The sequence below is a fragment of the Ursus arctos genome, unplaced genomic scaffold (genome assembly GCF_023065955.2).
Source record: "Ursus arctos isolate Adak ecotype North America unplaced genomic scaffold, UrsArc2.0 scaffold_11, whole genome shotgun sequence".
Classification (NCBI taxonomy): Eukaryota; Metazoa; Chordata; class Mammalia; order Carnivora; family Ursidae; genus Ursus; species Ursus arctos.
The window spans coordinates 2,922,508-2,950,285 of NW_026622775.1; the positions used below are offsets into that span (position 1 = coordinate 2,922,508).

At 37.7% G+C, this 27,778-nt stretch overlaps 1 long non-coding RNA gene across 1 annotated transcript in view; it reads left to right on the plus strand.

Annotated features, from left to right (window-relative positions):
- The first annotated feature begins 14,926 nt into the window (after positions 1-14,926).
- The window catches only part of LOC123001073 (uncharacterized), a 33,663-nt gene continuing 20,811 nt past the window's right edge, over positions 14,927-27,778 (plus strand). Inside the window, exon 1 of the long non-coding RNA XR_007188006.2 lies at positions 14,927-20,405. This is a non-coding gene — a long non-coding RNA (uncharacterized LOC123001073). The remainder of the gene's footprint in view (positions 20,406-27,778) is intronic.

Sequence of the window (27,778 nt, forward strand, 5' to 3'; positions counted from 1 at the left end):
TCTAGGATCATGACCTGAGCTGGAGGCAGACACTTAACTGACTGAGCCACCCAGGCATCCCTGAATCTTTAATTTAATTTAAGGTTTTTGGCTGCAATTTTATTTGTACCTATAGGACTTTGGTAAGATGCTGTCTCTGGTTCTTTTGATAATTCACGTGCTCTCACTTATCCTGAATAACATAATCTTTCTCCTTTACATACAAGATAAAACAATGCTGGAAGATATATTCCTCTATTTTACATAGGAGAGTACATTGCTAGAATTATGGGCTGCGTGGATGTCACTCTTCCCTATTCCTTCCTCTCTCTTGTGCACACTATGACTAAACGTAACAAATTAAGGTCTAAAAACTACCACTCCATGGGAAGAACCTACACTGCTCTCTGTTTTTTCTCAGCTACAGCTGCATTTGTGTGTGTAATCTCAGTGAGGGACTCAAGCAGGCTGTTGAACGAGGAAGATTCTTTGGCATAACTTGGCTGCTTTCCATTCCAGGTCACAAGTCCTGAAGTACAGTAGGCACCCTTAAATATAGGCAAATGACCCCCCTGTAGCTATCTCCGCGCATTTCCCATGCTTGCCTTCAATGCATTTTTATCCTTTTGCTGGAGTGAAACTCAGTCATAGTCATGCCTTGTTTGCTTATGATTCTTTCCTTTTGTGTTAATATATGAAGTTTTTTTCCTTCTTTTAAAGAGATAGGACTAGTACTGCAGTTGTCAAGCATTTAATATATATAATTGGAATCCATTAAATTGGATTCTTATTGTAGCTAAGGAAAGACAACATGTTTTGTACACCACTCACCATCCCCCCATGTTAGCGCTGCCATCAAAATGGTGGCTGCTACTCTTCTATGTTGAGTTACGGCCACAAATCTGCATAAGGAGAGAACCCTCCTTTGCTTCCGTAGTCTTTTCCTTATCCTCAGGTTTGGCTGAACTGAGCTGGACTAAAGATACGGAGGGAAAGAACAGAGAAGTATTGGTCCCTAAGTACACACAATCGTTATCCTATGGCAAGTTAAAGGCTTATCTTCTGCTATCATTTACTTTCTTTTTTTATTTTAATTTTTTAAATTTAAATTCAATTAGCCAACATATAGTACATCATTAGTTTTTGATATAGTGTTCAATGATTCATTAGTTGCGTGTAACACCCAGTATTCATCACATCACACACCCTCCTTAATGTCCCTCACCCAGTTACCCCTTCCTCCTACCCACCTCCCTTTCACAACCCTCAAGCTTGTTTCCCAGAGTCAAGAGTCTCTCATGGTTTGTCTCCCTCTCTGATTTCTTCCCATTCAGTTTTCCCTCCCTTCCCCCAACATCCTCTGTGCTATTTCTTATATTCTACATATGAGTGAAATCATATGATAATTATCTTTCTCTGATTGACTTATTTCACTTAGCATGATATCCTCCAGTTCTGTCCATGTCAAAGTAAATGGTAAGTATTCATCCTTTCTGATGGCTGAGTAATATTCCATTGTATATATGAACCATATCTTCATTATCCATTCATTTGTTGAAGGATGTCTCAGCTCTTTCCACAGTTTGGCTATTGTGGACATTGCTGCTATGCACATTGGGTTGCAGGTGCCCCTTTTTTTCCCTACTTCTGTATCTTTGGGGTAAATACCCAGTAGTGCAATTGCTGGGTCATAGGGTAGCTCTACTTTTAACTTCTTGAGGAACCTCCATACTCTTTTCCAACATGGCTGTACCTGCTTGCATTCCCACCAACAGTTTAAGAGGGTTCCTCTTTCTCCATATCCTTGCAAACATTTGTTGTTCCCTGCCTTATTAATTTAAGCTCTTCTAACTGGTGTAAGGTGGTATCTCATTGTGGTTTTGATTTGTATTTCCTTGATGACAAGTGATGTGGAGCGTTTTTTCATGTGTCATTGGCCATTCATATGTCTTCTTTGGAGAAGTGTCTGTTCATGTCTTCTATCCATTCCTTGACTAGATTTTTGTGTGTGTGTGTGTTGAGTTTGAGAAGTTCTTTATAGATCTTGGATACCAGCCCTTTATCTGTAACATCATTTGCACATATCTTCTCCCATCCCATAGGTTGCCTTTTAGTTTTGTTGACTGTTTCCTTTGCTGTGCAGAAGCTTTTTATTTTGATGAAGTCCCAATTGTTCATTTTTGCTTTTGTTTCTCTTGCCTTTAGAGACGTGTCTTGCAAGAACTTGCTGTGGCTGAGGTTGAAGAGGTTATTGCCCATGTTCTCCTCTAGGATTTTGATGGATTCCTGTCTCACATTGAGGTCTTTCATCCATTTTGAGATTATCTTTGTGTATTGTGTAAGAGAATGGTCCAGTTTCATTCTTCTGCAGGTAGCTGTCCAGTTTTCCCAGCACCATTTATTGAAGAGACTGTCTTTTTTCCATCGGATATTCTTTTCTGCTTTGTTGAAGATTCGTTGACCATAGAGTTGAGGGTCCATTTCTTGGCTCTCTATTCTGTTCCATTGATTGATGTGTCCGTTTTTGTGCCAATATCATGCTGTCCTGATCATGGTTTCATTTAGCTTCCTTTTGTCTATGACAATCTTTTTCATGCCTATGATGAAACTATGAGAGGAAGGTTTAAATTACGTGTGTGTGCATACACACATATACACTAAAAGTAAGCAGTTTATCATAATTATATGAGGGCTGCTGCCCTTCATTTCATCATTTGAAAAATAGCACATTTTTTTGTGTTGTCATCCCTTAAATTCAAAGCGGTTTCCCAGTTGTATCATCAGCTGCTCCACTGAGTTTCCATTCCATTTTGGGCTCTGTGTATTCTTCTGTGACATCATCTCTGGAAAATGACATTCATTGATATATTTAAAAGTCAAATATTTTAACACATATACATTATAACCTTCTCCGTCAAATAATCATCATTGATATGGACTCATCTAAAAAGTACGTTATTTGATAGTTTACATGATTTAGGAGGAAGAAGTAATAGAGTATTGTTGACTTCTAGAAATATCTATTATTAACCATTAATTGAGACTAGTCCTCAATTTTATGTATACAGGAGAGGAATGGTATGGACAGTCCAAAATAATACATAGATATTGACAAAGTGATATAATGACGTTACATCTTATACTGAATTAGATAAAAAGTGTTGAAATTAAAAATTACCTACTGCCAGGGGCGCCTGGGTGGCACAGCGGTTAAGCGCCTGCCTTCAGCTCAGGGCGTGATCCCGGCATTATGGGATCGAGCCCCACATCAGGCTCCTCCGCTATGAGCCTGCTTCTTCCTCTCCCACTCCCCCTGCCTGTGTTCCCTCTCTTGCTGGCTGTCTCTATCTCTGTCAAATAAATAAAATCTTTAAAAAAAAATACCTGCTGCCAAAGTTACATGAATAAATCTTTTGGAATTTTTAGTTTATTCCACATGTATGATTTTATGTATACAAATTTATTCTGATATATAGTTTTTCATTAAGTCCAACACAGGCAAGTCTTCCAGCAGTGCTGGAGCAGATGATTTTTTTTCTCCATTTGAGCACCAGATACAGTGGTTAGCTTGTGTTCTGGGCCCTGCTTTGGCCTGTTATGGCAAGATCTCAGCACAGCAGAAAGCATAGAGGTTCATGTGTTAGTGCAGGGTATGAACTCACTGAATTATTGAATGGAGTGAAGGGTACAGTAGCCTCTGCTATTTCAGTTATTTTTTTTTTCTTTCTCGCCAAACATGTCTGATTAATTAACAGAAATGAAAAGATGTGTATATACATATATATTGATTAACTTACAATTGTCTATCCATTTGGATATTTATAAAAACACTGAAGGGCAAAGAACATTTTAAAATGTAGGTTTAGTATTTTTATTTGTCATTTGAGAACCCACGTTTTTCAAAGAAAACAGTGAAGCCACATGGCTCTTCCTGTGGATTCTTTGTTCCATTTTGTTCCTTAGCTGAACTCCTTGATCTCCATTTTAGTATCAGTAAATCATTATTTAACAGAATGACTCTTATCAACTTGAACCCATTGTATTTCAGGCCACTATAATACAGTGTGTATATGTGTATGTGTGTGCATGTGCATTTTAAATGGTTTTCTGTAGTAACTCTTAGGAAATAGAAATAGTTTCATTTACTACAACGAATGCTCCCCTGCAGCATAGACTTCAAATTTCCTTCCTTGCCTGGAGTCTGCATATGGAATAAGTTGACAAAGGAGTGAGAAAGCAAGTAGGAATTGAAAGTCAATCAGCCGTTCTATAGGCAGTTGACAAAGCTGACCAGAGTTTGACAGTGTCCTCGTAGTCAATCAACAACATCTATAGGTGTTTTCCATATTGATCTATGACTTGGTTTGGACCTTTATATGTAAGGTTCCCACATCAGGAAAAGAAGTTTCTGATAGCTGTTTTGCTCTTAACTCTTGCTGTCTCAGAACCGCCCATTTGAGGCAGCTGGGGACTACACGGACAGATAGTTTAGTTGCACGTGGATTCTTTTCTTTTTATTTTTTCTTCTTCCCGTTCCTTCAATTTCACAGTATTGTTTCTTTTGGCTAATCTGGTGGATTCCTGGAAAGTTTATGGGACTAGCGGGAGTGTGCTGCCCCAAAGCAAATCTAGTCCAGCTTCCTTGTTAAGGCACATTGGTCCTGGCTTCTTGTGGAGTGGGTCTATTTTGGCCCCTTGAGGAAGGGAGTATCCTGTCTTTCTTAATAATGAGGCAAAAAGATGACTCCAAAAAAGAACTGGCAGCCACCAAAGGGGATGCTGTCCAGTTCTCCTCCAGTACATACACCTCCTCCTGGGCAGATTTGTGAAATCTCTCATCAGTCTTCCATATGGTTAATCACATGTTTTGCTTTACTCTGTTTTATTTTATAGCAATATCGTGAGCAGTTAACCAAAGGTAAAAGGTTAGCGTAAGTTGTATTAATCCTTCAGAACTGGAGTGTACCATATACATACATTTACCAACACCATATAATTGCCTTTCAAATCATTGTGTCCCATCTTATCAAGAAGCTTCATAAACCAAAGATTCTATGATCAGCAACTATATAGTTTTCCCAGGGATCTGGACCTCTAGAGACCGAAACTAGATTAGCTAGGAGGAGAGGCTAAATAGATAAAAATTAATACACGTCTACTGATGGTGTTTGTTTTTTGTATAAATCACAGTAATGTATTTTTCCATACTAGGTATAGTGAACACATTTTTTTCAAAGCTTTCTTTACTGTTTGTTGTGAAAGTCCTGAAGAAAGTTATATTCAGGTAATTGCTCTCAAGCACCTCATATTGTTATTGACAAATGAAGGAATACTTTGTATTTCAGTACCATTGACTGTTTATTCATTCCCTCATTCAGCAGATCCCTATTTTATGCTTACTTTTTGCTCTGTGCTAGGCATCAGGCACACAAAAATTAATAAACAAACAAGGCTCTCCTTGTTTGTTTTCTCAGGTGGCAGGGAAGGTAGTATAAATTTGGCTTTGCAGAGTATGACGAGAATATATAGAAAAGAGCTGTCATTTCATTGGGGTTGAAGGGTATAACTGGGGATGAGGATGGAGTCAGAAGGGTTTACAGAGTGAGGGTTGTGTAGAAGGAAGAGTGGGTATTATGTGGTCGCAGGACCTGAGTGCGATGTCAGGTCCAGTTGTGGGGCTAGGACTAAGGTCTAAACCTGTTGGAGCCAAGTTTCCTCAGTAACAAAAAAAAAGACAATACTTAGGCCAATCATGGAGTATTTCAAGGACTAAATGTGATACTGTCTATGAAAAACATTTGCTAAAATGCTATACCAATGCATAAGTGAGCCTTCTTGTCATCTTTTGGAAATTATGAATCAAGACTACCAGTGCTTTGGGAACAAGACTGAGGACCCATGATGGCATGCTGAAAAGCAGGGGTAGTAGGACGGCTTGGGATAATGCACATAGCAGAGCATGGCAGATGGGTACATAGACTCTGGAGTCAAACTGGGCATGTTCCAATCCCAGGTGACCCTTTGGCAAGTTGCCTAAACTCACTATGCCTCAGTTTCCTCATCAGTAAAACAGAGATAATAGTACTTGGCATAATTAGGCTGTTATGGTGATTAAATGAGTTTGCATCGTGTATAGCATTTAGAACACATCTTGGGACATCATGAGCATGATTTAATGTTTGATTGTATAAGTACTTGTATTAGTTACCTAGGGCTCCTATAACAAAATATAAAACTGGGTGTCTTAAAACAACAGAAATTCATGCTGTCACAGTTCTAGAGGCTAGAAGTCTCAACCGAAGTGTCAGTAGGGTTGGTTCCTTCTGAGTGCTCTGGGAGAGGATCTGTTCCATGCCTTTCTTCTTAACTTTCGGTGTTGCTGGCAAGCCTTGGTGTTTTCTGGCTTAAGGATGCATCACTCCAGCCTCTGCTTCTATAATCGCATGGCATCTCCTGGTGAGGTTCTGCATCTCTTCTTCTTATAAGAAAGAAGGGCCCACCCTTCTCCAATATGACCTCGTTTTAACTGATTACATCTGCAATGATCCTATTTTTAAATAAGGTCACATTCAGAGGTGCTGGGGATTAGGATATCAACAAATCTTTTTGGGGGGACACAATTCAACCCAGAATGGTATTTATTTAAAATATAAATAATGGACTTATCTAGTCTGTGTGAATTGAAAAACTTAATATATCATTAATATCTTTATTATTATGAGACCTGTGAGTTTCTGTTTTGAATTTCAGAGGTGGGATGGGCCACCTCATACCTGCAACATCTTTTTTTTTTTTTTTTGTCCTGGAGACCAGAAAATCCAGTGGCAGTTTTACCTGATTTAATTAACCTTAGATCTTCCATACTTTTAACCAAGGTCAGTGCCCTTAATGAGGTACTCAGGTTATAAGGCTGTTTCTCCCTTTTATAATATGCACCCACCCACCTTCCACCACACAGACACACACATGTGACTCCTACTGTCTTGGTCCCTTCCTCATTCAGCTATTTCCACTAGGCTTTTGGCTTTCCAGTATTTTTTTTTTTTTTTTGGTTAGTTGCCACCATTTGAACTCAACAAATCCCAAACTAAAACTCACAGCAGTTTAATAGTGTAATTATGGTGAAATTGGAATCCTTCAGACCTGGGTTTGCATTCCAGCTCTGCCATTTACTGGCTATGGCACCTTGATCAAGTTACTTTAACTGTCTGAATTTCAGATTCCTTATGTATAAAAATAGAAACAACAGGGATATTGGTCTGTAATTCTCCTTTTTGATGGGGTCTTTCCTGGTTTGGGGATCAAGGTAATGCTGGCCTCATAGAACGAGTTTGGAAGTTTTCCTTCTGTTTCTATTTTTTGAAACAGCTTCAGGAGAATAGATATTAATTATTCTTTAAATGTTTGGTAGAATTCCCCTGGGAATCCATCAGGCCCAGGACTCTTGTTTTTTGGGAGGTTTTTGATCACTGCTTCAATTTTATTACTAGTTATTGGTCTATTCAGATTGTCAATTTCTTCCTGTTTCAGTCTTGGTAGTTTATAGGTTTCCAGGAAGGCATCCATTTCTTCCAGGTTGCTTAAGCAAAAATGAACTTTTGAGACTTCATCAAGATAAAAAGCTTTTCTGCACAGCAAAGGAAACAGTCAACAAAACAAAGGGCAACCCACGGAATGGGAGAAGGTATTTGCAAATGGCATTACAGATAAAGGGCTGGTATCCAAGATCTATAAAGAACTTCTCAAACTCAACACCAACAAATAAATAAATAATAATAATCAAGTAAAATAATGGGCAGAAGACATGAACAGACACTTCTCCAAAGAAGACATACGAATGGCTAACAGACACATGAAAAAATGTTCAACATCACTAGCCATCAGGGGAATTCAAATCAAAACCACATTGAGATACCACCTTACACCAGTTAGAATGGCAAAAATTAATAAGGCAGGAAACAACAAATTTCGGAGAGGATGTGGAGAAAGGGGAACCCTCTTACACTGTTGGTGGGAATGCAAGTTGGTACAGCCACTCTGGAAAACAGTATGGAGGTTCCTCAAAAAGTTAAAAATAGAGCTACCCTATGACCAGCAATTACACTACTGGGTATTTATCCCAAAGATACAGATGTAGTGAAAAGAAGGGGCACCTGCATCCCAACGTTCATAGCAGCAAAGTCCACAATTGCCAAACTGGGGAAGGAGCCGAGATGCCCTTCAACAGACAAATGGATAAAGAAGATATGGTCCATATATACAATGGACTATTACTCAGCCATCAGAAAGGATGAATACCTACCATTTGCATCGACATGGATGGAACTGGAGGGGTTTATGCTAAGTGAAGTAAGTCAAGCAGAGAAGGACAATTATCATATGGTTTCACTTAAATGTGGAACATAAGGAATACCATGGAGGACATCAGCAGAAGGAAGGGAAAAATGAAGGGGGGGCAATCAGAAGGGGAGTGAGCCGTGAGAGACTATGGACTCTGGGAAACAAACTGAAGGTTTCAGAGGGGAGGGGGGTGGGGGTTGGGTTAGCCTGGTGGTGGGTATTAAGGAGGGCACATATTGCAAGGAGCACTGGGTGTTATACACAAACAGTGAAGCATGGAACACTACATCAGAAACTAATGATGTACTGTATGGTGATTAGTGTAACATAATAAAAAATATTAAAAATTTAAAAAAACAATAATGTTTATATAGGCCAATGTGTGCTTTACAATAAACACTTCATAAATGTGAATGAATAAGTATATGAATCACGCAACAAATAAATGGGGTTGTTGAGAGGATTAAATGAAATAATGAATGCACAGGGCTTAGAACTGGGAAGTAGTCAATAAATGAGAGCTTTTATTTTTATTCTTTTTTCCTCAATCCAAATTCCTTTTTTTAACTGCCTACATCTGTCAGTGGTTCTACTCTAACGGTCTAGATTTAAGGTACTGTATTGATCTAACTAACCACCAGTTTTATCAGTTTTCCATTTGAAATCCCTACAGAGACCAATTTTTCTGTTGTAGTTATGTTGACTTTGGAATCAACCCCTCACAACATCCTTGTGGCATTGTGTCTCGATGACAGTAGCTTCCATGGGGTCCTCCTTTCTCTAGTATTTTCTTCCTATAATCCATCCTGCAATCCTTAATCATATTTTCCACTAATTGAATTGCAGCAGTCCTACCTCTAAATTTTGACAATTTAGTTTTATTGATAAGACCTGTTTGGGAATACTAACCACTTTTCTCTCTCTTCTTTTTAAACTGGAAGACAAAAGACTGTGTGGATACTTAATTATCTATTTCATACTCTGATTCATTTCAAGCCTTTACTGCATGCCTTGATGTGGTTTTGGTGGCAACGTTCAAAAGACTGACATATCCCTGGGGTTTTGGCAGTGCTTCTTTAACTCAGAATTTGTTTGGGCTTTTAAATTTTTCTTGGGCTTATTTTTAGTGATACTTGCTCCTTGAGTGCCTTAAGTTTTAAAACTGTACATTGCTTTAGCACAATGAAAGGTACTCAGATTCTCCGTGGATAAGAATTTGTTCAAATTGAGTTTTCATCTATGTGCGCAAAACTCAGGCTGCAGGAAGATAACAACCCCCTCTATGAAGAGAAGGATGGCATTTGAAGAACATGTAGTTTCTTGCACTAGAAGTCAACCAAACCATGCCTCAAAGGCACCCCATACTTTGGGCTAGATAAAAAGGAACACGTTCCATAAGGAAACTCTATTTGCTTTAGATGGTGTAACTTAAAAAACCATAAGGTTATATTCAGGTGCATGACCATATGAATAACTTGAAGGTGGTCATGGCCTATACACTCAAATGTTACTCAGTGAAACAGCTGTCTAAAATGAGCTCTTAGTCCTGCTAAAGCCTTTTCTATTTAGCCAATGTGATTTTTATCAATCCTAGAGTCATGTCTCCTTATCTAGTGTATGATCAAATTAGTCCTTTCTACTCCATGGCAAACCTTTACCTCAGTTCCCAGTTTCACTGAAAGTGATGAATATCTAGAACATGGCAACACCCAAAAGACATCATTCTCACTGGGATTACTAAAAATGAATAAAGATTTAAGCTATGACTCCATAAAATTACCAAATCCAGTAGAAACAAATTGTGATTAGATCTGGTCAGTTAGTCCTCTACATATGGACTCTTCCAAAATAAATCAGTGTATTTCCTTGTTTTGAATAACAGAACTCTTCACCTCTGTTTCAAGTCTACTCCAGATTGAAAAATTTTGGCTCAACCACCAACTCCTGGCATAACCCTGGGAAAGCCACTCACCATGACTGGACTTTAATTTCATCACTGAAAAAAGAGGAATTTGGAGTTCAATTTAGATCAAGATTTAGTTCAGTTTAGATGAAGATTTTTAAAATGCAAATATTTTTGGAACTAACCGTTGTAACCATCCATGGCCTGGCTAGCAGTCTTCTTGAAAGATCCTGTTATAAAGCATGAAGAAAAGAATGAATGAAGGATAGACATGTGTTCTGTTGGAAGTCACACCAGAGTCTATTGGAGCTCTTGATTCTGATTTAGGCTGGTAGCCACTTGTGGACAAAGCTTCTGTTCTTTCTTGACCACTGAACAATTATTCACATGAGAAGATAAAACATCTCATGTGGGTTTCGATTCTGGGAACTGGAAATCTTCTTTTATCCCTGAGTAAATGAAAGCCAATCATCTGTTATTCAATAACAGCTAATGAGGTATATATAGATGCGAACCATTCCCAGTTAATAAAAGTAGCACTTTGCTTCTTCTCAAAATCATCTCTCTCTCTCTCTCTCTCTCTCTCTCTCTGCGATTATATCTCAAATAGATTTCTGCTACAGTGTTTGGGGGAAAATCTTTAACTACTTTAAATCCGCTGTCCTAAAAACATTATCTGAAGCAAAGATCCTCAAGAACTTAAAATAATCTGTTTAGTTTAAGCAAATTTAATTAGTTAAGGTCCATAGAATATTGCAGCCAACTTTAGGATAAAATGATGAGGTTGTTTATTTCTGATTTCATGTGCCTTACGGATAGGATCTGTCAGTCACTGTATGTAACTCTATCTAATACAAGTCAATAAAACAGTCACTTTGGTGATGTTATACTCTACTGAAAATATGGACCACTTATGAAAATCCCATGGGGTCAACAAAAAGACTGGAGTTGTATTTATATGAGACCATGTCAGTCTCATTTTTTCCCTTTAAAATGCAAATCTGCTATAAAAGATGTTGAGTCTAATTTGTTGTACACTGGACTTGCCCCTTTCAAAAAGTTCCTTTGAACAACTGATGTCCAGTCTTCAGGATCCCATCCAGCAAAGGCATGCCAGCTGTTCTGTGTCAACAGAGATGATTTGTGGCCTTCTTAAACAGGCTTCAGAGGAATTGCTGGTTTTAGACACTGGTTGATTAGCTTGATGAAGTGAGTTTCAAAATGTTTGTTCCTTCTGTTCATTTTCATTTTTTAAGGCTTATGTATTCTTGGTATTCTCTTTCTTTCCCTGTGATGTTCAGTTCAAAAATGTTTGAGATCCCAGGGCATGTATTGGTGCAGCCTGACTCATTATGTTCTCAGACATGCGTGGAGTTTGACAAATCATTTGGGTTTTTAAGGCAAACTTGGAGATGTCTAGGATTGGTTAGACCCTATTAACAGGTGGTAAGCACATTGCTGAGAAGTGTCTTTTGCTGCACTCAATTAATTCCCATCAAACGCTGACTGATCCCTGACTACAGATCCAGTCATCAACCTGCTTGCTTTTGAGCCAACATATTAATCTATGCAAACCACAATACTGTCCCTGCTCGATCCCATCACTAACCTCTTCCCCGTGCATGGCAAGGGTATGGGAATGATCTGGTTTCTTCAACCTGCAAAATTAAGGGTCACAGTTCGGTTCCCTTCCACATCTGTTCCTCTTATTTTCCATGGACCATTTCTCAGTTGCCACCCAAAGAGATGAAGGCAAAACCCCAGCTCCAAGTGTTTGGACACCAACACAAAGCTGCCTGGGTCTGTGGTGAGGCCTATGTGGTTTAGAAAACTATACTGCTTGTTTGAGCTTTTCCAATACTGTAAAGTAGAGGAATAAAATAGACAAGGATTTCTATTTATTTTCCAGACCCGTGGTCATTTTAAAGATTTTACTTATTTGACAGGGACAGCCAGCGAGAGAGGGAACACAAGCAGGGGGAGTGGGAGAGGAAGAAGCAGGCTCCTAGCAGAGGAGCCTGATGTGGGGCTCTATCCCAGAAAGCTGGGATCACACCCTGAGCCGAAGGCAGACGCTTAACAACTGCGCCCCCCAGGCGCCCCAAGACCCGTGGTCATTTTATTTTGTGATTCATACACCTAGAAAGTGCTTTAACTTTGCCACCTCTTATGGTCTGGTGTCATGTACAACCATTTGAGACGAGGCGCTATGCTTGAGGTTTATAGATTTAGAGTTATTTATTTCCCTTCAAGGTCTATCTAACTGATATGCAACCAGATGCCATGAGGAGCCAGTTATGAACATTGCCTTTTTATCAAGTTAGACAGCCTTTGACATAAAGCAGCGAGATATTGTTTATGTTGGATTTTCATTCCCTTATACTTCTTCTAAACACCTATCCATTTTTCAAGATTCAAACCAAGTGTTGCTTATCTCAAGCCTTTCCTTACCAACATGTTCTCTCCAGATACAAATGGCTTCTTTTGACTTTGAGCCCCAAAATAGACTAAGACTTTTCTCTTAACACTCAGTCTAATTTGCTTACACTTAAGTCTTATTGGCTTTCCTAATTAGACTGTGAACTCCCTCAGACTTGAAGACATCAACATTTTTATCATTCATCTTTGAAATGCCATTGCCTGGCACATAGTAGGCTCTCGACAAATGTTAGTTGAGTAAAAAAAAAATTAATGAATAGACTTAAGTGCATGGTGTTCACTGGACATGCTATGCTGCCTCAGAACTTGAGTCTGTCTCGTGGGCAGTCTTTTACCCATAATGTCCTGTCCTCTCCTCTGTCTGGCAAAATTTTTCTTGTTCTTATATTGATACTTAAAAGTGAATGATGAGTAGAACATTGTCTGTCTTTCCCAAAGACTGTTAATCAATCCTTTCTCTTTGTCCAGAGGCCCATTAGCACTTACCTCATACTACAGTGTGTGTGTTATTCGTGTATTGATTGTCTTTTCCTTTCAGTGATGATCTCCTGTTGGGTCAGGTTCCTGTTTAATTTCGATTTTATCCCAAGTGCTCAGTGCAGGCCTGGCTCAGAGACTCAGAGATAGTACCCAGTGAGAATGTACATCTGAGGCCTGCTCTAATCCCTGATGTTAATCAGCTGTGGAAGTTTGAACACAACCCTTGATCTTGCTTGGCCACGATATTTGATCTGAAAACCAAGAAGCTAAAATAGAACTCCAAGTTCACTTCCAGCTTCAGGACTTTATTCAGCATGTCATCCTGTTCTTCACAGCCGTGCGTTTTGTTCCTAACTTCTTTTGGGTCTCTCTTACTTACAACTCTGCTTCTCTTCTCTTTGCCTTATCTTCTCATTCAAAAATTGGTTTTTTCCTTATGTCACCTGAATGTGTTCCAACAGTCAAATACAATATTATTTGCTGAACTGAGAAAGATATTTGTTAGATGTATGATCTGGACAAATTATTTAATCTCTCTATAGCTCTGCTTCCTCATCTGTAAAATGGGGATAATATAATAGTTCACACACTTCATAGGTTTGTTATGAGGATTCAATTATTGACTACTTGTAAAGCTTTTAAAACATTGCCTGGTGCAGGGCGCCTGGGTGGCTCAAACGGTTAAACATCTGCCTTTGGCTTAGATCATGATCCCAGAGTCCTGGGATCGAGGCCTGAATCGGGCTCCCTGTCTCCTTCTCCTCCCTGCTCGTGCTCTCACTACCTCTAGCTCTCTCAAACAAATAAATAGAATCTTTAAAAAATAAATATATTGCCTGGTACCTAGTAAGTGAACAGAGTGTTTTAAATTACTAACACATCCCCATCCTCCACTGTCACAATCAATCAGGAGTTGAATGTATCTACTACTTCCTAGATTATAATACCTTAGATTTGACTGCTATAATTATCATCAAAAATTTCAGGAAATTACACCAAGGTTTTAACACAAAATCTAAATTAAAATCTTATTACTCATTTATTTTAAATATTGCATTCTTATGCTTTCATAAATGTCACTCAGAATTTATTTACAAGTGGGGTATCATGCAGTTAATTCCCTAGTAGTCCAAAAAGTAGAGTATAGCTATTATTAAATAGTTGTCTAATATGAAGCTTTTGTTTTGCAAGTTTCATTACATTTTATAGTTAGAATACACACCAAGTTATAATGGCCATCGTGAAATGTATTAGAGTCTAGAAGAGGAGAGATCTTTAGAACTGGGTTTAGCCAGATTAACACAGTAGTCTAAAATACTGTTTTCCAAATAAGATACAGATTTGCTAAGTAACCTGAGGACAACAGCACCCAAAAAATATAAGAAATGTTGGTGAAAGATTATTATGTCTCAACATTTTCCAATTTGTGCTAAATTTAGCTCTCCTGGGCATGAGATAGAAATATATTTAAAGACCAAACCCCCTATTCATGTGCAATATGTCACATTTGAGAGACACTATGACTGGTGTTCATCACCTGATGAGATGGTGTGTGTTTGTTTATGTTTGGGTATGAGGGACACTAGCAGCAAGGGTAAAATTCCTATGCAGTGATAGTCAAGGAGCATTTAATATTTGTAAACAAGTTTAGTAAGAAATTATGTTTTCTGTTTTCAGGAAATGAGCAGCATTTTTAAAAACAAGACAGAACATGAGGAGTAGTGGAAGAAATAGGAAAACCTACATTCTGGTGTCAGACCCAACAGCTGTATCAGTAGGTAAGTGATTTGACCTTGTCAAAGGATATGTGAACAATATTGCTGTGTGTGGATGAAAGATTGTAAGAGAAGGAGGGCTTCAATAAAGAGCTCTATTGAGAGGCTACTGTAGCAGTCCAGGTGAGATTTCACACATCAAGCATAATTCACAATTTTTTAAAAAAGATTTTATTTATTTGACAGAGAGCACAATCAGGGGGGAGGGGCAGAGGGAGAAGCAGACTCCCCGCTGAACAGGGAGCCCTATGTGGGGCTTGATCCCAGGACCCTGAGATCATGACCTGAGCTGAAGGCAGATTCTTAACTGACTGAGCCACCCTGGCGCCTCACAGTTCACAATTTTATGACGTACTTGCACTTGCCTATTGAATAGGGTGGATGGTTTTGTCAGCAAGTAGAGGGAGCACTCTGAAAGGACTTTCAGCTCCAGAACATCTGCTCATCTGTTGCCTTGAATTCTTCTTATAAAGATTATGTCTATGGTACTATGTGTATTTTGTGTTATAGGTGAAAGTGTAATTTGGATGAATCATCTTCTTAGTAAATATCACTCTCCTCTAGCAGAAGGAAATGTGAAATATATGAACTAATACGACAAGGAGAGGTGTAGTGGGGCTTGTGGTGAACAAGAGAATGTGAACCAGTCCCAGTTCTCCTGCAGCTCATCCTTTGCACAAACCAAGCAATCTCTGGACTTTTATAACAAAAGAGGAAAATACAGATTTTTGTGTTTAATTTCCCAAGTTTTAAAACACTCCAACAAAACATTTGCAGGGCACATCTGGCCAGTGGACCCCTCTTGGTCACCATCACTCCATAGCTCATGCCAATCCTTCTGAGAGATTGAGGAGAATCTTGACCTCCTCAGACTGGTAGTTGTATATGAGCAGGAAAGAAATACTTTTGAGAACAGCAATTTGTCCAGTTAGAAAAATGTTTCCTGCCTTTGACGGCCATCCAGGCTGCCATGGCAGAGTAGTCACACGGAACAGCATGTTCCAGAGATAAGCCAGGGAGCACGTCAGTTGTGCTTCGGTGCCTGCCGTGGACTGCGGCCATCCTCCGCGGGACGCTCAGTCACACTGAGCCAAGCCTTCACTTGTTCTGTGCAGGGTCTTATTCCATTTCCCCACAGCGGCCCGTTCCCCTATTCTCATGTCCCTTAAATTGTGGATTTGTTTTCCTCCTGCTGAAAATCAGGGCTATCCATGATGAACTTCTTCATTTTGGTCTCGCACAGTACAGAGGAAGTGCCATTAGCCACTACTGTCACTTCCTTTTCTCCAGTCTCAGAAGAACGGAGTTTCTTTTTTCTGCTCTTAGCCCGTCCCACCACTGCTTTGAGGGACCCCTTTCATCTCCTTTAGCATCAGCATTGTCCTTCTCTTCTCTGTAGTTTCAGTCTCTCTCCCTCTTTTCCCCATTTCCGGTGCTTTATCAGTAAGCACCTCTTGTCTTTCTTGGGTAACAATATTTTCAAGAGGGCAAAACCAACACCTGCTTCCCATTGTTCTGACTCCATGTCCTCCCCTTGCTTCTGCCTTCTCTCTCTGGCTTCTTGCCTTCCCTCACAAGGAAAGTCTGCTTTCACGGAATCCAGTTCCTTGATCCTGCGTGTGCTGTAACCTCCTTCTATCAGGATGCCTCACACAGGTCTTCTGAACAGACTCTCACAAAGTAAATATCTCATTGGTAATATATATTAAAAACATTTCTGATGTTATATGATATCTAGGATTTGCTTCTTAATTGGTAATCTAGGAAGTGGAGAGGTGGATGTAAATACAGGAGAAATGAGGTTGGCTGTGTGTTGATAATTGTTGAAGCTGGGTGATGACTTCTCTAGCAAAATCCCAGATCTTCTACTTCCAAAACCAAATAAATCTTTTTTATCTGTCAACTTATGTGACTTCTTATTGGCCTCTAACCTTTGCTACTACCTTCCCCAGGACAGTCTTCTCCCTTGGCACTTGTGGCTCTCTCCTGCAGCACCTCTTCTGTCTTCTCTCTGTCTTGGTCTCCTTGTGGCTTTATTTTCTTATTCCTCTTCTTTAAATGCTGGTATTCTGTGTGTTATGCCTTAGGCCTCTTCTCTTTGGTACATGTTCACAGAAGCTGAATGAATGATCTCTCTTGATTTCAACTACAATCTAAAATATATTGACCACTTAATCTGTATCTCAGTAAAGCTTGGGCTTCTGATCCCCAGTCCTACATTTTCAGTTGGATTGCCTCCAGAAACATTTCCCAAACTGAACTCATCATTATCCCCCAACTATGCCCCACCTGCTACTTATTCTCTAATATTACTTTAGAGGCTAGGAAATGCTTGCAGTCTTTCAAGATTTATCTTTCTAGTAAGCACCCCTTCAATAATCATGCCTTCTTGAGCGCCCCATAAGAGTGCACCCCTTCTGTGTGGAACTTTCCCTTTTCCTCTCACTTTATACACTGCTTTCCCTTTCCCACACTATCACCTCCTACAGGGGTGGATAAGACATCAGATCCATCTTGGTATTCCTACCCCGCCCAGTACGGTGCTTGGCACGTTAACAGTAAATATTCGTCAAAATTGCTAATAATGTGATCTTGAAATTTTAATGTTAAAAGGGACCATCTGACTCAGAGACTCTCAAAAAACAATGTAATTGTCAAGAACGTGCTCTCTAGAACCCCACGACCTGGGTTTGACTCTTGACACCGGCACTTAATAGCTTTGTGATACAGGGGAAATCATTAAGTTGTATGTCACTTAATGCTCTTGTCTTCGAGCTGTAACAAGATGGATGTCCAATTCTAAAGGAGCAGAGGAAAATTTAGAAACGTAATTTCTTTTTAAAATATTTTTATGATGTCAAGACCTGCATTTATATAGCTACGTCTTTTTTTCCTAGAAGTAAAATTGTTCTAAGTTTATATAATGGAAATAAATATAATATATAGTATACTATGTATACATACCATATAATACTATATAATTGATATTATGCAAGAATCCTACAACTACCAAGAGCCCTCCCATGCAAACAAGTTTAAGGATCATTTAATAGAAATGAAAAATGAGATGCAGAAAGTTTAAATGGCATGTCCAAGGTCATACTAGTCATTGCAGAGCTGGGATTTGAATGTGGTTGCCTGAACCCCTGTGCACACTTCTTACCACAAAGATATTTAAACACATAAAAAAAAGGCTATCACTTTGTCAGTCTGTTAGATCTTAGAATAGTTTCCTTTCAATGATATTATTTTGATAGTAAAAGACTCTACACAGAAATGCAAGTAAAGTTTATAAAATTTAACTAGCTGAAAGTAAGAAATTAATGGCAAATAAGGTAATTTATGAAAACCATTCATTGAAAAGTATTCTGAGACTTGACAGAAAAAATAAAAAAGTATTCAAACCTCAAAAATACTGGCCACCTGCTTCGATTTGATATATAATTTAAATTTCTTTCCTCCTCAATTCATCCATCTTTTCTACAAGATCTCAAAGTTCACTGTCTTGCCCTAAAATTCTTTTTTGAAATCTGTTTTCATATCTGGAGTCCCTATATTCTGATTTCTGTCTTAAATGTATACTTAATAAAGTACACTTCTTAGTACAGACATCCCCAAACAGCACAATAAATGCAATCATGTCAATAAGTTATTTCAGATTATTCCTATAGCTGTGAAGGAAATCTGTGGACTGCATTACTGTGAATCTCTGTGCAGCTTTCTTTGTTGTACATACAATACTTCAGCATATCTGAGTGCTGCAGTTCTCAAGCTGATTGCATTTGACCAGCTCCTGAGCTTAGATCCTCCCCACTAGCATGACGAGTATGAATCATTGCTCTTTAGAAAGACTCCATAATGAATTTTGCAGAACAAAGAAATGAGAATGAAGAAAGATGAATGGCTTTAAAAACAATGATTTTTCAAAATAATGATCTTTTAACTTCCTATACAAAGACACATTTAAGTAAATGAACTGTATTACAAGGGAAATCAGTTGTCCATTAATTCATAGAAATGAACATATAGATGTTTATCCTATAGAGGAGACAGCTAGAGTGTCTACCTTCTTTGAGAAATAGCAAGCCTTTTATGCAGCTGTGTGTGCCACTATCTTGGCCTATCAAATTGGAATTTCCTTTACCTTCATGTGACCTTCCTACTTGGCTCTAATAACAGCCAGTCCAATAACCCACCTAGTACTTGATTACATATATTATTGGTCATGTGATTTATAAATATTTGGGATGTTGATATCATACCTGGACTTTGGTTTTAAACAATGCAGGAAGGAAAGAGATGTGTGGATTAATGATGGAACAAGACTACCTATGTGGTGCTAATTGCTAAAGCTGGAGGATGAGTCAATGAGGATTCATCAGCCATCCTATATATTTGTATATGCTTGAAATTTTCTATAATAAAAAGCAATAATGCATATGCTTTTAGATTTGTGTGTTTAGAGGTGTGTGTGTGTGTGTGTGTGTCCATCTTTAGCTTTTAACTGTGAACTTTTGAACCACACAGATGGTAAATTTTATTTTCAACTAAGCAGTTTGTGGGGTGTAGAGAAATTATATATATTCATTGCTAGGGAAACAAAAAGCATAAAACCTTGACCCCAAAGTCTTTACATTCTAGCTGGGAGAAACACCAAACAAACAAAAAATCTTGGAAGTGAAATATTAATACAAAATTTAAACAACATTTTGTGAGAATAATAAGAGATTTAGACACCATGAAAAATCTTAATAAATTATACAGCTTATAATTTCTGTATTTCAGTTAAGAAGGACATTATTATAATTTAGAGGAGTTTTATTTAGGTAAATGGATTTAAGCTGATTCGTAAAATGCAGGCCTTAGCTAGGTAGAGAAGAAAAGGAAAACCTTTAAGTTAAAGAAAAGGAAAGGGCAAAAGAAAAAAGGGAATAATTTGGGTACCTAAAAGCCTGATTTTTTAAATGAGTAAATGAGTCAATGGAAATTATAGAATTTTAGAGATTTATTTGACTTTGGAGGACTGAAGTTTAGATTAAAGAATTTAAACTTTATTCTTGGGCAGCAGAGAGCCACTAAAGGTGTTTTGCAAAGAAGTGATTGTTACCAAAAAAACACACAGTAAAATGACTACAGTGACAGGATTGATTGACTTAGAAACTTGTGAGAGAAAGAAGGAGAAGAATAAACAGGATTGTTGCAATCTTACAATATCTGCAGAGGAGGCAATAAGGGTCTTTTTTAGAAGGTAGCAGAGCAAAGTGAAACAAGAAACAATCGTGGAGGATACATTTGTCAGGCCTTCGAGATCAATCAGATATGAGGGTCTAGGAAAGTGGCTGTTTCTGAATCTCCTCTATTTCTAGTGTATCTTAACTTAATAAAATGGATATACTGTTTTAAAGTTTCCATTGGCAAGCATTTAACGACTTCCAAAATAAGTGGAGGACAGTGGGAATGACAATCAGGGATGCCAAGTGTCAAAACTGGTAAGTAAATGTTGGTTTTAGCCCCTTTGTTAATTATAATGTTATTAATAACATTTGTGAATGCGGAGAAGTTTCGTGTTGTGCTTAGTACTGGCACCTCGACTTGTTTGAAGCATTTAAATTCCACAGGGGTTATTTTATCTGGTTCTATGGAGACTGTATTTGGTATGAGGATAGGAATTTGAGCAACCACACACCAAATTTATGTGCTTATCCTGAGATATTCATTCCAGAGAAAGGCCTGCTGGGCTAATACATACTTTTTAGATTTTTCCACAGGTTTTAATGAGCCAACACCAATTCTGGCACTGTAATCTCCACAGTATACAAAATGTGTTATGGGAAACAGTTTTTCTAGGTCTGCCAGATTAGTGGGTAAAATGTACTACACATCTGTTGGGCCTACAGTTTTCCAAGTTCTGGGGATGTCAACTCGCAATCTAGATGTACATGCAGCAGAATCATAGCCTGCGGTGGGACAGGGACAGGGTTCGAATTCTGACCTCTAGGCAATGGATTCAAAGACAACTTCTCTTATATTCTCAACTTAAAGAGTCCGATGACGTAAACTTAAGTTCTTATAGAATCATGTTTAACTTTGTCCAGTATTATATCAGTGATAAACTTAAAAGGAAGGAAAGCTGTTTTCCCACGATTGTAAGGTTTTCAAAGTGTTCAATAAATATATGTTAACCAGTAAGTATATAACTTCTCATAAATAAAGAGTATCAGGGTTTGTTTGTTTGTTTTGGCAAGAAAGAAAAAATTATCATACTAAAATCTCTTTACCAATGCATAAGATTCTAGGAAAAGGAACTCTAATTTTCAATTTAAATATATAATCTTGGGCATCTGGGTGACTCAGTTGATTAAGCGTCTGCCTTTGGCTCGTGTCATGATCCCAGGATCCAAGATTGAGCCCCATGTCGGGCTTCTGCTCAATGGGGAGTCTGCTTCTCCTTCTCCCCCCAGCTCATGCTCAGTCTCTCTCTCTCCCAAATAAATAAATACATAATCTTATTCAGGATCTTGTATATAATTTCATATCTTTATTTGGTAGTTATATTTCATCCAAATTCTAGAATATGACCTGTGAATTCCGTCAAAATTATACAACTTACCTCTTAGTTTTCAGATTGCTTAATTCACCATTATTCTAATGTAAGAGATTATTTGGTAGTTGTTTTCTCTTTTTTATCATTAATTTTCCACAGGAAGGAGGCAGGATATGCAATAGTATAGAAGTAAACTTCAGTGGATCAGATGGGATTTGATTTGGAAAATTCAAGGGAAGGTAATGAGTAAATGTAGAGTCCTTAGCAGCTACTAACGTAGTTGTAGCAAGAGCCTTGGATGATTAATCAGCTTCTCCTCTGATAATTCACCGAAACAACTAAGAAAAATTTCTTATTAGCTAAATATTTCTTTATGTTTACTCAGCTTCTGATAAAGTTACTTTATCAGACTAGGTCAGATGTTGGACCCTGATTTGGGATTAAACAGACTGTGATTTTCTTCCTAAAATCAGACATTACTGCGGCACCTGGGTGGCTCAATCAGTTAAGTGACGGAGTCTTGTTTCTGCTCAGGTAATGGTCTCAGGGTTGTGAGATCGAGCTCTGCAATGGGCTCCATACTCAGCAGGGAGTCCACTTGAGTATCTCTCTCTCTCTGCCCCTCCCACCCACATGCACGCTCTCTCTTTCGCTCTCTCTAAAATAAATAAATAAATCTTTAACAAAAATCGGACATTACTTTTGTCACTTTTAGTTTTTTCTTCTGTTTTCTGGTGTAACAAATAGACTCAGTAAAGATAATGTGCCTGTTGTTAACTTGATTAGAGTTTGCCAAGTCATCTGTAAGGGAAAATGTTACCTGTTTGTCCTGCTTTCGTTCATCTATCCATCCACCCATTCATCCATCCATCCATCCATCCACAAACGTCTACTGAGTCTCTATTACATAAATGTCCAGAAATTTCATGGAGATATATGTGAGCAAAACATAGCACTTGTTTTCAAAGAGTTTACAGGACAGCTGAAGAAAATAAACCCATTCAGATTAACTAAAAAGAAGACTAAGTAAGGTATAAGTGAAACAACATGCTAGTTATTGTGACTATTGAAGGTTTTTGAGCAGAGAGATTTCCTGGTCTTATTTATGATTTAGGAAAATAACTTTAGTTGTGGTGTGAAGGATGTATTGGAATATTAGGAGGACTGAGAAAATAAAACAGTGAGATGCATTTTTATGTATTGTGTATCTTGCGTTTGGAAGGCAGACATGCTATCAATGTGTCTGGAAGAGAACTGAAATTTGGATCTAGAAGTCAAAATAGAAAAGGACTTGAAAAATGAAAGTAAAAGGAGAGGGAAGAATTTTAAGGGTGGGAGGAATAGAGCAGATGGATGTGGAAATTTTATCTTCAGGCCCTTTTCTTGGTACTTTCCATAACTTATTTAATTATATAGCAATAGAGATTCACATGGTGGTGTTTTCCAAAGTCAGAAGAGTGAGTTGATTCATCAGGAAGAGAGAAGTAGGTGAGAAGAGGACCAATGACAAACACATTAAATAGATGACTAGAGAAGAGGAACCTGCAAAGAAACATGAGGAAACCATTCTGCATAGAAGGAGACTCAAGAAAGAGTAGAGTCACTACAGGCAAAGAAGGGTGCTCGACAGCATTAATTTTGTAGCTTAGTCAATGAGCGCCGAGTCTGAGAAAAATCTGCTTGTTTGGACTAGTAAGAAGTTGGAGATGTTGAGGGAAATGGGACAATGGTGGGACAGAATATAAGTTACAGATGGCTAAGGAATAAGTATATAGTAAGGGAAGTAGAGTAGAAAACTAATTCTGTGAAAAGAAGAATCACTCATAGCTTAGTGTTGCAGGTGTAAAGGAATGAGTCGATAGAGAGGACTCATTGAAGATATGGGAAATAGAAGTGGGAATAAAATGATGGGAAAAGTACCAACAGAATTAAAGGCCAGCTGGAGGGTTAGCAGTGCAGAGACACTATTAAAAGAGAAAAGTTCAGAGTATTTACACTGCAGGAGCTCTGTCTTCTGAGAGAAGAGGCAAGAGCAACCACTGAGAATGAGGGTTACAGTACATCTTGTATTTCTGAAATAAAATTGGCTATGTGTTATATTACTTGCGAGACTGCTGGATTCAATTTGGTAAAATGTTATTTAGAATTTAGCACTTATATCCATCAGAGATTGGCTCATGTTAGTTTTTTTAAATATCTTGTTATGTTTGGGCATTACCATAATAATAGCTAATTTTTAATTAGAGTCAAAATCACAATGACATACTACTTCATACCCATTAGAATGGCTAAAAAAAAAAAAACAGAAAGTAAGTGTTGGATGAGGATGTGGAGAAATTAGAACACTTGCACATTGCTGGTGGGACTGTAAAATGGTACGTCCACTACGTAAGACTGTATGACAGTTCCTCAAAAACTTTAACGTAGAATTGCTATACGACCCTGAAGTTCCACTTCTGGGTATGCGCTAAGAGAAATGAAAACAGAGACTCAAACAGGTATTTACATGTTCGTAGCAGCATTATTCACAAGAGCCAATAGGTAGAAGCAGCCCAAATGTCTGTCAGTGGATAAATAAAGTGTGGTACGTACATATAGTGGAATTACTCAGCCTTAGAAAGGAAGGAAGGTCTCACACATGTTGCAATATGTATGAACCTTGAGGACATTATGCTAAGTAAAATAAACCAGTCACAAAAAGACAAATACTGTATGGGGCTCCTAGAGTAGTCAAATTCATAAGAGACGGAAAGTGGAATGATGGTTGCCAGGGGCTAGAAAGAAGGGGATGTGGGGAGGTGGTATTTAATGGGTACAGAATTTCAGTGGGGATGATGAGAAAGCGCTGGAGATGAGTGGTGGGGATGATTGCACAACAATGTAAATGTACTTAATGCCACAGAATTGTACATTTAAAAATGGTTAAAGTGACAAATTTGGTTATATGTACTTTACCACAATAAAAAATGGTAAAAAAATTTTCAGAGGAAAAACAATAATACATTAGTTCAAAAAGGCTGCTGATACTAAAAGTAAAAAAATAAAAATAATAGTTCCCATATTGCATAAAGTAGAAAACAAAAACAGCAAAAAGGAATTAAAGACAGAAAACGTAACAGGATGGCAAAGTGTGATGGAGAAAGAATGTGGTATATCTCGATAATATAATTAATAACAGTGTAAAATCCTAGCCTACTCTGTACCCTACAGTATATACATGTGAAAGACACATACTCTTTTTCAAGTGATGACTTTTTTTTTTATATATTTCAGGGCATTCTCTGAAATATTCTTGAATTTCTTATAGGAAAACATTGTCAAAGAAATGTTTGTTTTCCCTTTGGATTTCAACATGATTCTCAGTAGTTACATGATTTTTTTTCTCTTAAATGGAGTGGGATCACAAGCCTGTCTTCAGCCCACTCATACCCTTTGATCTGGACAAGGAGGATTAACGTGCATATCCCACAGCTATGTTTTTAGTAAGCTTTTATGTAATGGAGTCTTCAGAGCTGATTCTGGATTTTCCTCTATTTTGACTACTCTAAAATCAGAAGGAAATCAAAGCTATTCTCTAAATGAGGTAATATATAAAGAAGTATATATTCCCAACATGCACTGGTCCTATAATTTTTCTGCCTTCGTCCTTGATATAGGTATCAAGGTAATACCTGGTGAACAGGTATCCCGGAATGCACCACACCCCTGCTAGGTACCTATACATTTCTTCTTGTAAGTTTTCTTTAAATAGATTTAGAGAGTTGTTTAAAGACATGTAGGTAATGTGACTAGTTTCACCTCTGCTTGGCTCAAAGCATAATTCAAATGTATTGTTTGATAACAATTACTTTTTCGGATCTGTACCGCTTTTTTAGGGACCACGCAAGTTCTTATTCAGAGAATGGTGCATAGGGTATGTAGCAGAAGGATATATTACTCAACTCAACCCCATAGGGAGAGATAACATGTCAGGAGGATTGCACCCTGGGCGGAAAGAATGAAAATCAGGATTAAATGAGATAAGGGGTCAGTGCAAATTTCTATGTAATTCCTTAGGGTATTATTTTTTAGGAATAGCCTTTCTTGCCTCACCTAATCACTGGTGCCTCTGCAATCTCATAGCACTTTGTGAAAACCTTTGCTTAGTACTTTTATGGCAATTTATTTGCTTGCTTATCTTTTCAATTAATAAGTAATATTTTTTGTTCGTTTGTTTGTTTCTCTTACAGCAGTAACCTACATTGAGTTGGGAGCTCAATAAATGTTTTCTGTCTGAGTGAATGAATGTTTTTTTCTTTAAGAGTGGAAATCAAACAGGAGAAAGAATAATTGTAGAGAAATTTGGCTTTTTTAAATGACTCAGCTTACCTATAACAAAATCAGTTTGATGAAATTATACCCTGCTTTATTAGTACTGTTGATTTGAAGGAAATAAATTAGATTAACAACTTTCCAACTTTTTTTGTACATTAGAATCATCTAAGGAGATTTTAAAAACCCCTATGTCCAGGTAGCTACTCGAAGTACGGCCTATAGACTAGCAGCCTCAGAGTTATCTGAGGACTTGTGAAGAAATGGTTCTCAGGCCCCCCAGATCTACTTAATCAGAATTGCCATTTGAATAAGATCCTCATGTGATTCATACACATATTAAAATTTAGAAAGGAATGATTTAGAACGTTTGCTAATGAGCACTTACCATATTATTTGAATAGTTTTTAGCACTGATGTAGAGCCTTTGCTGATAATCACCATACTATTTGAATAGTTTTAGCAATGTAAATTTTTTTGCCATTCTTCTAATCTTTCATAATAAATGTAATTTATCAGTGTTATTAACACAGTCTCTAAGAAGGGTCATTTAATGGAATTAGCTTTTTTTTTTTTTTGTCTCTAGTGATATGATTTCTGTATGTAGTTAGGCATCTACTTAACAATAATATAATCCTTTCATTCTTGCATAATGAAGGAATATCTATTTGTATTCCTGACCCTAAGGTTTTTTTGCCCTTTGCAGTTGAAAAATTTATCTCTATTGGTTGGTTCATTTTTGCCTGAACCAGATCACTGATCACATATGGAATTCAGCCTTTCTGGTGTTCAACATTAAGTCTGCCTTGTTGAATATGGTATGTTGAACTAATTGTTATATTATCATTTGGCTCTACTTCTTTCTGAAGCCTAAAATGATATTAAATGATAAAAAATGGCAAAAATTAGGATGATCAGGAAAACATTTTTGGAAGTTTGAAAGCAGATTGATCAGTGGTAACTAACTTAGACTTGAGAAAGTTAAAACCTGAGATTGCTGGAAAGAGTCCAAAGCATGCCAACTCACACTAGAGAACCCCAAAGTCTCAGAAATTGACAATACCAGTTACCTTTAAGTATAAGGGTAAGTATGGTGAATTTTTTGAAAATCAGATTAAGAATGAGTGGACCCTCTGATTTCCTCTTCTACTTTGTGCAATTAGGAGACTATCTTTCCCCAGAGACAACTGGAGCTTTATTCTTTTTATTAGGAAAACTAATTCCAGCTGGGAGGGGGCCCTGTAGTGAAAACGTGGTTTAAGTGAAAGTTTATGTTGTAAATATTGAGATTCCCGAGGCCTCTTCCATATTCCTTTCACAGAATGCTCGGTAGCAGGGATATTCTTTCTGGGAAGCAGATGCATGGTGCAACTTCTGGGATTCTGAACAGCACAACAGAAAAGATCTAAGGATGATGTCAGTTTTTTTTTCCCTAATTAAAATGACCCAATAGGTTGTCTTACAGTCAACTGTAAGTGACTTACAGTCACTCATGCATATAGCTTTTTCAGGTTTCATACATAAATATGAATAAACAACAAAAGAACATTAGATATTTAAGGAAACAGAGGCCAAAGCAAAAGTAATTTGGAGGAAATGCACAATGAAGATAGAAAATGTATATACTCCATCTGCTAAATAATAACAAGACGCTAAAAAATAACCAACAAAAATAGTTAGAAAACAAAGAAAGTTTCATGAAAATTATAAATATGATAGCAGAATTGAAAAATTCATTAGAAGAAATGGAAGATAAAATTGAGGTACCTCCCAAGAAAGCAGAGCAAAATGGTAGCTAGATAGAAAATAGGAAAGAAAAGTAAATTAGGTGACTAGTACAGAAAATCCAACATTAAAATCATAGGAATTTGAGAAGGAAAGACAGAATAAAATGGAAGAGGGAAATATAGTCAAAGGCATAATTCAATAAAATTTTCTAGAACTGAAGGACATGATTTTCTTTAATGTTAAAGTGTGCCAGATATCCTTGCCAAGGACTCTGTGCTG